This window comes from Rutidosis leptorrhynchoides, chromosome 2 (assembly GCF_046630445.1).
Source record: "Rutidosis leptorrhynchoides isolate AG116_Rl617_1_P2 chromosome 2, CSIRO_AGI_Rlap_v1, whole genome shotgun sequence".
Taxonomy (NCBI): Eukaryota; Viridiplantae; Streptophyta; class Magnoliopsida; order Asterales; family Asteraceae; genus Rutidosis; species Rutidosis leptorrhynchoides.
The window spans coordinates 112834781-112846764 of record NC_092334.1 but is presented as its reverse complement, the minus strand read 5'-3'; positions in this window follow the sequence as shown (position 1 = coordinate 112846764).

Below are 11984 nucleotides of genomic sequence, written 5' to 3'. Positions count from 1 at the left end.
TATTTAGATATACGTTGTTTGGTACATGTTTGTAGTTCAGACGATATTTATATACAAATGCCTACGTATGTTTATTACATACATACATACATAATGTTGTACATTTGAAAATCTTGAAAAGACGATATATAAAGAAAACATGATCTTTCTGAAAGTAACGTTTTTTTGCTGATTTCTTTTTGTTTCTATCAAATTTAAATACTGACACCATGAAATTTTAACTTTCCCAAGGAAAACAAATGTACATACTGGCCCGCGCGTCGCGGTGAATTATTTTAATGCCTTTTATGAAACTAATGTTGAGCGATAACCAGTGTTGCAAAAGTCGGCCGACGCGTCGTTTTTCAGGCATGACCGACGCGTCGTTTTTCGGTCTAATTCAGAAAAAGTCGGTCAAAGTCAGTCAAAGTCGGTCAATTCTTTTTTTTTTGTAATATTGTTAATAATTGTTAATTGTTCATGTTTATTGTAAATATAGTTTATATTTAAAGATTTGATCTATATAATATTATATATAAATATATATTTAATAAAACTATTTTAAAGTCAACGTTAGTCAACGCCCGTTGCGTCCGACGCGTCATTTTTTAGGCATGGCCGATGCGTCCCCGACTCGCGTCTTTTACAACCTTGGCGATAACTGAGAAAAAAATTTGTGAACCAAAAAGTAAAAAAAATGGAGTAAGAAGACTCGAACCCAGGTCTAACCAACCCCCTTGATGAAAGTGGGTCAAGAAGACTCGAACCTAAGTCTAACCAACCCCTCTAAATCGGACTAAATTTTGAAAAGAAAAAAAAAAAAAAAAAACTTCACATAAGATGAGAAAAAACTCTAATTAAAACATTACTCATGATGCATGATATCATTTTTTTTCTTCGAGCGTTTTCTCGTCAAAATAATATCATTTATCACATAATATCTTTGTTAAATGTTCATATTTTCATGTAATCTTAATGTTTGAAAAAAAAATTAGAAAAAACAAAAAAAAAATACTTCCTCCAAAAAGTGCTTCCTTCTTGATTAAAACACACTATATATATATATATATATATATATATATATATATATATATATATATATATATATATATATCCAAAAGTTCAATACAAAATTATAATAATGTGCACCATTGTGCACACTTATATTTTTGTGCAGAAATACAAAACATTTGTAAAGTACACAATATTTCTGTACACATTAGTTAGTTCTGTATCTTTTTTGGATATATATATATATATATATATATATATATATATATATATATATATATATATATATATATATATATATATATATATACCCAAAAAATTGCCTTAAAAAAGCTCCGTTGAATATTATTAGTTGCGTTCTGTTCGTAAAAAACGGTGATGTCGAAGAAACCTAACTTGCGATGAAATAAAAAGATAAATCTCGTTAAAAAATTGGGTGAATTTTAATTAGTGATTATTATATTAAATTGAAAACTTATATTTTAGCCCCCCACTGCCAAGTCACTCTTGACTATGGGTATGATTGTCAAAACTAGATGGAAGTTGGAAGTTGTTAGCTGAAAGCTGGTAGCTGAAAGCTAGTAGTTGGAGCTTTTTAGATATATTTAAGTGTTTGGCAAAGTAGCTGAATCTGTTAAAAAATGATAAGATGACTGATATCGGCTTAAAAGTCACGTTTTTACCCCCGATATTAGGGCCTAAAAATAATAAATTTTCAAACTTTATCGCTAAAATAATTGCTTTTTCAGTTAATTTTGTAGATTTAGTAATTACAAAGGCGATGCAAAAAGAATCAAGTGAAACGGAGCTAAAATGAAGATTTTATAGAGAAAACGGTGAAAGACAAGTTACGACCCCGGAAACCAAGTTACGATCCCGGGAACGAGTAAGACGATCCAAGCAAAACAACAAACCAGCATCAGGAACGGCCTGCCAGGCCGGCTTGCCATCTGGCGCCGACTTTCCAAATAAATCACACACCCGGCACGCAAAACGGGCTAGGCAACCGGCTTGCCAGGAACCGGGCACTCACGCCGGCCTGTGACACCGGCTTGCCAGCCGGCTCCAGTCATTTCCATTTCTATCTAAAGACCACTTGACATCCCATTTCTACACACCTCTTCACTCTCTCTCAATACAATACACGTTCTCTCACTAGAAGCTTTCAAGGCCTTTTCACCTCCGAGCGACAAATTAAGTACCTGGAGGCGAACGCCGAAGGTTTTAATAGGAGCGGTCTAGAGGATGTCAGCACTTGTAAGGGTCCAAATCTCGTGTGTAAACGGTGAACGCCTTCCTTAACTTAATAAAATTACTTTGTTATTTTAAGTTGCTTTCATCATGCATGCTTGATTATCTGTTACAAATGTTTATTATATGTTGAATATCTTATCTGAAACTTATACTATTGTTATGCTGAAACCTTGTCGGGTTTAAATGTCTAATTTACGGGCCATCCTTTCCATTTACTCACGTGACTATAACCTAGTGTTAGGACCTGATCAATCCTAGGATACGAGGTAAGTAGTTATACGTGCTTAACGTCACAATAGGGAAATAGTACTTACGTACGGATAATGTAACAGCCCGAGTACAACCCGTAGTGGATATTGTCTGCTTTGCCCCGATGCACGGTGGCTCAATCTCTAAAAACTTATAACGTACAATCGTAGTCGATTAAGATACGGACGTTTGGGCTTTTGATTCACCCAAAATGGGTTCCGGATGAGCAAGTTATGCCCAAAACAGTAACATCGCGTGAAACGACTAATTAAACAACTAAAACTTTCATGAAATGTAATAAAATAAAATACATCGAGATTTGGGGTGTGACAACTCTCCCCCCATTATTTCGTGCGTGTCCTCACGAACCCATCGTAACACCGGTTAAAACTATCCGTTATTCCCTATAATTTTTCGATGAGCTCACAACTCTTCTTACTTGCGGAAACGTGTATTCAGCTCACTTTACTTTTCATAAAATTTACTTTGATGTAAATAGTTCGTGACTCATCCCACATTGGTGGGGGAGGAGAACGAAACACCCCTTATAAGGGTGTGGATACCTCCTCTAGTGGACGCGTTTTGAGAGTGAGTCCCGAGAAGCAAAACCGTGAGCCATCGTGCGTCGGGGCAAAGCTGACAATATCCACTACGGGTTGTACTCGGGCTGTTACAGAATGGTATTAGAGCCACTCATGTGTCGTTGGGGGTGGTGGGGCAAACCTCATCGAGGACGATGAGTCCTTGAGGGGGTGAATGTAACACCCTAGGCAAATCTCACATCGCCCCACGAACATGAGTGATCAAGGGATTATAAGGTAATACTCACGCTTAAATGACACAACGCGTTTTGGGATCACATGCTGAGTAGAAGTGCGAGTACGTTGTGGTTAAGCGTGCTCGGGCGATAGCACTACCAGGATGGGTGACCTCTTGGGAAAGTGCTTCTCGTGTGTGGTCGCCAAGAAAAATTCGTGCGCCTGCGGGCAAAGCGGACAATATTGTGGTCATGTTAAGCTGGGTGTTACAGAATGGTATCAGAGCTGGGGCCCGCATCGATGTGCACTGCGGGGACGCAGTGTCCTGAGTGGGGGAGAGTGTAAGAACTCATCCCACATCGGTGGGGGGGGGGGGGGGACGAAACACCCCTTATAAGGGTGTGGATACCTCCTCTAGTGGACGCGTTTTGAGAGTGAGTCCCGAGAAGTAAAACCGTGAGCCACCGTGCGTCAGGGCAAAGCGGACAATATCCACTACGGGTTGTACTCGGGCTGTTACAAGATGGTATCAGAGCTGGGGGCCCGCATCGATGTGCACTGCGGGGACGCAGTGTCCTGAGTGGGGGAGAGTGTGAGAACTCACCCCACATCGGTGGGGGAGGAGAACGAAACACCCCTTATAAGGGTGTGGATACCTCCTCTAGCGGACGCGTTTTCAGAGTGAGTCCCGAGAAGCAAAATCGTGAGCCACCGTGCGTCGGGAAAAAGCGGACAATATCCACTACGGGTTGTACTCGGGCTGTTACAGATAATCACTTATCCGTCTAAGAAGAGTTGCCCACACACGTGATTAAAGTAGGTAACATAGAGTTCAGTGAACACTGACTTACTCATACTATCTTAATTAAGTTTACTCTATCACCACTTGTCATTAGGGTTGACTTTCAATTCACTTTTATCCCACATTACTGAACAAACATACAAAAATACGAACCTATGTTATACTTACCGCTTCCTCATAAAAAGGATGACAAGTGGGTGAAATAGAGCTAGGAAACCCCAGCTAAATATAAATAATAAAACCACTGCTCTCTTTTGGTAACTAATTCTGATGTTTTGCGACTTAACGATACCGCATAAATAATACATGTAACTTTTCATGATCATTTACATTTTCAACCCCTCATATATAGGGCGTTAAATGAAATTTTCAATTTAATGTTACACCCACAAAAAAAATTCCACCAACTTTTTTGACGGGATTTATCTTTTCTCACGCCGCAAGTTAGGCTTCTCCGTTATCACCGTTCAACTCGAAATAATTTTATGAACAAAACGCAATTAACTACGCTCGAAACGGACGTTTTTTAAAAATGTTAACCACACTGACATTTTACACGAGACTTATCTTTCTATTCGCCCAGAGTTATTTTCGACCGCCACCACCATGAAACTCGAAATAATTTTACGAACAAAATACAACTAACTATACGCGAAATGATCGCTTTTTAAAAAACGCTAACCATTTCGAGATACTTTTCATATAAAATGGGTTGAACAATTGCTATCATGAGCTTATAAAGGAAGTATCTGATTTTGAGCCCCTTCGTCCCCTTTCTTCGCGAATTTTTCTCGGTTCTCGCTCGACATTACTTTCATAAGACGTTAAAATCGTGCATGCCATTAGATATATTAGGAACTAACCACGTATATCCAAACACACCCGTCGCAACGCGCGGGCGGAAATTTTTCTAGTACAAAGTCTAAAAACCCGCGATATTTTGTTGCAATTTTTTATTGTTCACAATTCTTTCTAAATGATACATAAGTGTTACGTTACTTAAATATCTGCATGACCCCGCGCGCCTAACATTTGACCCCAAATTCTTTCCAACCTTTGAATTATATGACCCTCGCTACCCACCAAATTTGGTAATTACTGTTGACACGGATGTTGGATGTTGTAGTTCAGCATGATTATTATTTATTTACTGTAGTTAATAATAGTGGAGTAAGTCAACAATTCCAATGCTGGATTTTACTAGAACTACCGAGCAAATTATAGTTAGTTAAATTAAAATGATACTGGATTTATATAAGTTGCACGTGTCCCCATCTTTATTGCCATAAAGGGGTGATCAATTTGTTTTTCAACCAAATATATGCAATTACATGATGCTCGAGTGAATTGATATTTTCAAACATTAATTTGATAGATTCACTCAAATATACTAAACTACTTTTAATTTATGTCTTCATAACTACTCTGCAACACAGTCACGATAATGAGTAGTCTAACATGTTACTATGTGTCAACACTACTTTTCATGTTAAATACTCCTTTTTATCAGCCATAAAAACATGAAAGATGTAAACTTGCACAAACGTTTTCCTTATACGTATCCTAACACCGACCAAAAGTTTGCTAAACCAACAATGTCAAATGTCAAACTTACAGTATTCCAACCAATAATAGTCTACATTAGGTTTATAAAGATTAAAGGGAATTTCATTTTGAATTATCTTTATATAATTGTAACATACAATGTTTTTAAGGGCTCAAATATAAACAATTCTATATACGGACTACGGAGTATTTTATTACATCGCAATATGCAACATAAAGTGAACAATTGTTATATTTATTACTAGTATTATTATTTTTTTAACAACGATTGGGATCATTCGAGAGGGACTAAGCCACCCGTTGAGATCATCTCCCGTTTCGACTATGCCGATGCAGCGATAATAACCCCGCCCCATCGCTGCTCGGGAGGAAACTTTGAAACCGATCCAAGGGCACGGCCAAGTAAAACCCTCTCCCCTTTACCCCCAAACGATATGAGAAATGTACCATGGGTGGATACTTCATGACAGAGATGAAATTGTGTTTTTAATATGTAAACAACGGGGGTCGAACTCCTGACCTCCCCTAAAGGAGGCAGGCCACCAACCGCTGGACCACATCACAACTTCTGAACAATTGTTATATATAATCTTTTGTCGTTGGTTAGACATGTAGTCGGTTAGACATGTAATCGGTGATATATGTGATAACATTTATTTACTATGGGTGATAATTTATGATATATAGAGAACTAAAAATTTGGCTGGCCCGCTTCACTGGGCCAAAGTGCATTGTTATTTGCAGGATGATTATCGTGATAGAAAAAATATGTTTTTCGATAAACTATCCGTATTGTGTTTAACAACAATAAAAAATAAAAAAATAAGAATCACTTAAACCTATCAAATATGCATAATTTAATTTTTGATAATTTAATCAATCCCACATATTTTTATTTGTTCAAATTGTTGTCACAAAAAATTAATTGTTAAATATATGTAAATAATACTCTGTAATTATTATGTACTACTCATTTAAGCACATTAACAACATGTTATCATTAAATAAATCAAAAAGAATATATATAATTATAAAAATTAAAAATTGTAAATTGCAAATTCGTTAATATGTCAAATCCTTTTTCGAATATCTTTTTATAATTAGGGAAAAAATAAACGTGTCCCCTTGGTCACAAAGACCCACTAAAGAGGTCCGCACTACTCTGCAGATCCCAAAATTTTTAGTTTGCAATTTCAAAAAGTTTATGCATTTTATAATAGTGTACACAATTTCAAATAATGAAAATACAATTTCAATATGAAATTTTAAATATTAACAATGCAATTTTATATAATAACAATGCAATTTTGAATAGTGGATATGAAATTTGAAGTATTGATAATGCAATTGTAACACCCCGTTTTACTGTTACACATTATTCTGGATGTTGTTTGAGTTACAAGGTGTGTAACGTAATTTTTCAACTTCGAATAAAGTTTGAGTTGAGGTTTCAAAGCTTTACCATTGGAAGGAATATCTATTACGTTTTCAACGATATTTGATTCATTGAAAACGGAGTTACGGTCGAAAAGTTATTGAAATGTCCCGTTCTTATTGATTAAAAACGTTCCATATTAATTGATTTCGTTGCGAGGTTTTGACCTCTATATGAGACGTTTTTCAAAGACTGCATTCATTTTAAAACAAACCATAACCTTTATTTCATCAATAAAGGTTTAAAAAGCTTTACGTAGATTATCAAATAATGATAATCTAAAATATCATGTTTACACACGACCATTACATAATGGTTTACAATACAAATATGTTACAACAAAATAAGTTTCTTGAATGCAGTTTTTACACAATATCATACAAGCATGGACTCCAAATCTCGTCCTTATTTAAGTATGCGACAGCGGAAGCTCTTAATAATCACCTGAGAATAAACATGCTTAAAACGTCAACAAAAATGTTGGTGAGTTATAGGTTTAACCTATATATATCAAATCATAATAATAGACCACAAGATTTCATATTTCAATACACATCCCATACATAGAGATAAAAATCATTCATATGGTGAACACCTGGTAACCGACATTAACAAGATGCATATATAAGAATATCCCCATCATTCCGGGACACTCTTCGGATATGATATAAATTTCGAAGTACTAAAGCATCCGGTACTTTGGATGGGGTTTGTTAGGCCCAATAGATCTATCTTTAGGATTCGCGTCAATTAGGGTGTCTGTTCCCTTATTCTTAGATTACCAGACTTAATAAAAAGGGGCATATTCGATTTCGATAATTCAACCATAGAATGTAGTTTCACGTACTTGTGTCTATTTTGTAAATCATTTATAAAACCTGCATGTATTCTCATCCCAAAAATATTAGATTTTAAAAGTGGGACTATAACTCACTTTCACAGATTTTTACTTCGTCGGGAAGTAAGACTTGGCCACTGGTTGATTCACGAACCTATAACAATATATACATATATATCAAAGTATGTTCAAAATATATTTACAACACTTTTAATATATTTTGATGTTTTAAGTTTATTAAGTCAGTTGTCCTCGTTAGTAACCTACAACTAGTTGTCCACAGTTAGATGTACAGAAATAAATCGATAAATATTATCTTGAATCAATCCACGACCCAGTGTATACGTATCTCAGTATTAATCACAACTCAAACTATATATATTTTGGAATCAACCTCAACCCTGTATAGCTAACTCCAACATTCACATATAGAGTGTCTATGGTTGTTCCGAAATATATATAGATGTGTCGATATGATAGGTCGAAACATTGTATACGTGTCTATGGTATCTCAAGATTACATAATATATAATACAAGTTGATTAAGTTATGGTTGGAATAGATTTGTTACCAATTTTCACGTAGCTAAAATGAGAAAAATTATCCAATCTTGTTTTACCCATAACTTCTTCATTTTAAATCCGTTTTGAGCGAATCAAATTGCTATGGTTTCATATTGAACTCTATTTTATGAATCTAAACAGAAAAAGTATAGGTTTATAGTCAGAAAAATAAGTTACAAGTCGTTTTTGTAAAGGTAGTCATTTAAGTCGAAAGAACGACGTCTAGATGACCATTTTAGAAAACATACTTCCACTTTGAGTTTAACCATAATTTTTGGATATAGTTTTATGTTCATAATAAAAATCATTTTCTCAGAATAACAACTTTTAAATCAAAGTTTATCATAGTTTTTAATTAACTAACCCAAAACAGCCCGCGGTGTTACTACGACGGCGTAAATCTGGTTTTACGGTGTTTTTCGTGTTTCCAGGTTTTAAATCATTAAGTTAGCATATCATATAGATATAGAACATGTGTTTAGTTGATTTTAAAAGTCAAGTTAGAAGGATTAACTTTTGTTTGCGAACAAGTTTAGAATTAACTAAACTATGTTCTAGTGATTACAAGTTTAAACCTTCGAATAAGATAGCTTTATATGTATGAATCGAATGATGTTATGAACATCATTACTACCTTAAGTTCCTTGGATAAACCTACTGGAAAAGAGAAAAATGGATCTAGCTTCAACGGATCCTTGGATGGCTCGAAGTTCTTGAAGCAGAATCATGACACGAAAACAAGTTCAAGTAAGATCATCACTTGAAATAAGATTGTTATAGTTATAGAAATTGAACCAAAGTTTGAATATGATTATTACCTTGTATTAGAATGATAACCTACTGTAAGAAACAAAGATTTCTTGAGGTTGGATGATCACCTTACAAGATTGGAAGTGAGCTAGCAAACTTGAAAGTATTCTTGATTTTATGTAACTAGAACTTGTAGAATTTATGAAGAACACTTAGAACTTGAAGATAGAACTTGAGAGAGATCAATTAGATGAAGAAAATTTAAGAATGAAAGTGTTTGTAGGTGTTTTTGGTCGTTGGTGTATGGATTAGATATAAAGGATATGTAATTTGGTTTTCATGTAAATAAGTCATGAATGATTACTCATATTTTTGTAATTTTATGAGATATTTCATGCTAGTTGCCAAATGATGGTTCCCACATGTATTAGGTGACTCACATGGGCTGCTAAGAGCTGATCATTGGAGTGTATATACCAATAGTACATACATCTAAAAGTTGTGTATTGTACGAGTACGAATACGGGTGCATACGAGTAGAATTGTTGATGAAACTGAACGAGGATGTAATTGTAAGCATTTTTGTTAAGTAGAAGTATTTTGATAAGTGTATTGAAGTCTTTCAAAAGTGTATAAATACATATTAAAACACTACATGTATATACATTTTAACTGAGTCGTTAAGTCATCGTTAGTCGTTACATGTAAGTGTTGTTTTGAAACCTTTAGGTTAACGATCTTGTTAAATGTTGTTAACCCAATGTTTATAATATCAAATGAAATTTTAAATTATTATATTATCATGATATTATCATGTATGAATATCTCTTAATATGATATATATACATTAAATGTCTTTACAACGATAATCGTTACATATATGTCTCGTTTAAAAATCATTAAGTTAGTAGTCTTGTTTTTACATATGTAGTTCATTGTTAATATACTTAATGATATGTTTACTTATCATAGTATCATGTTAACTATATATATATCCATATATATGTCATCATATAGTTTTTACAAGTTTTAACGTTCGTGAATCACCGGTCAACTTGGGTGGTCAATTGTCTATATGAAACATATTTCAATTAATCAAGTCTTAACAAGTTTGATTGCTTAACATGTTGGAAACATTTAATCATGTAAATATCAATCTCAATTAATATATATAAACATGGAAAAGTTCGGGTCACTACAGTACCTACCCGTTAAATAAATTTCGTCCCGAAATTTTAAGTTGTTGAAGGTGTTGACGAATCTTCTGGAAATAGATGCGGGTATTTCTTCTTCATCTGATCTTCACGCTCCCAGGTGAACTCGGGTCCTCTACGAGCATTCCATCGAACCTTAACAATTGGTATCTTGTTTTGCTTAAGTCTTTTAACCTCACGATCCATTATTTCGACGGGTTCTTCGATGAATTGAAGTTTTTCGTTGATTTGGATTTCATCTAACGGAATAGTGAGATCTTCTTTAGCAAAACATTTCTTCAAATTCGAGACGTGGAAAGTGTTATGTACAGCCGCGAGTTGTTGAGGTAACTCAAGTCGGTAAGCTACTGGTCCGACACGATCAATAATCTTGAATGGTCCAATATACCTTGGATTTAATTTCCCTCGTTTACCAAATCGAACAACGCCTTTCCAAGGTGCAACTTTAAGCATGACCATCTCTCCAATTTCAAATTCTATATATTTTCTTTTAATGTCAGCGTAGCTCTTTTGTCGACTTTGGGCGGTTTTCAACCGTTGTTGAATTTGGATGATCTTCTCGGTAGTTTCTTGTATAATCTCCGGACCCGTAATCTGTATATACCCCACTTCACTCCAACAAATCGGAGACCTGCACTTTCTACCATAAAGTGCTTCAAACGGCGCCATCTCAATGCTTGAATGGTAGCTGTTGTTGTAGGAAAATTCTGCTAACGGTAGATGTCGATCCCAACTGTTTCCGAAATCAATAACACAAGCTCGTAGCATTTCTTCAAGCGTTTGTATCGTCCTTTCGCTCTGCCCATCAGTTTGTGGATGATAGGCAGTACTCATGTCTAGACGAGTTCCTAATGCTTGCTGTAATGTCTGCCAGAATCTTGAAATAAATCTACCATCCCTATCAGAGATAATAGAGATTGGTATTCCATGTCTGGAGATGACTTCCTTCAAATACAGTCGTGCTAACTTCTCCATCTTGTCATCTTCTCTTATTGGCAGGAAATGTGCTGATTTGGTGAGACGATCAACTATTACCCAAATAGTATCAAAACCACTTGCAGTTCTTGGCAATTTAGTGATGAAATCCATTGTAATGTTTTCTCATTTCCATTCCGGGATTTCGGGTTGTTGAAGTAGACCTGATGGTTTCTGATGCTCAGCTTTGACCTTAGAACACGTCAAACATTCTCCTACGTATTTAGCAACATCGGCTTTCATACCCGGCCACCAAAAATGTTTCTTGAGATCCTTGTACATCTTCCCCGTTCCAGGATATATTGAGTATCTGGTTTTATGAGCTTCTCTAAGTACCATTTCTCTCATATCTCCAAATTTTGGTACCCAAATCCTTTCAGCCCTATACCGGGTTCCGTCTTCCCGAATATTAAGATGCTTCTCCGATCCTTTGGGTATTTCATCCTTTAAATTTCCCTCTTTTAAAACTCCTTGTTGCGCCTCCTTTATTTGAGTAGTAAGGTTATTATGAATCATTATATTCATAGATTTTACTCGAATGGGTTCTCTATCCTTCCTGCTCAAGGCATCGGCTACCACATTTGCCTTCC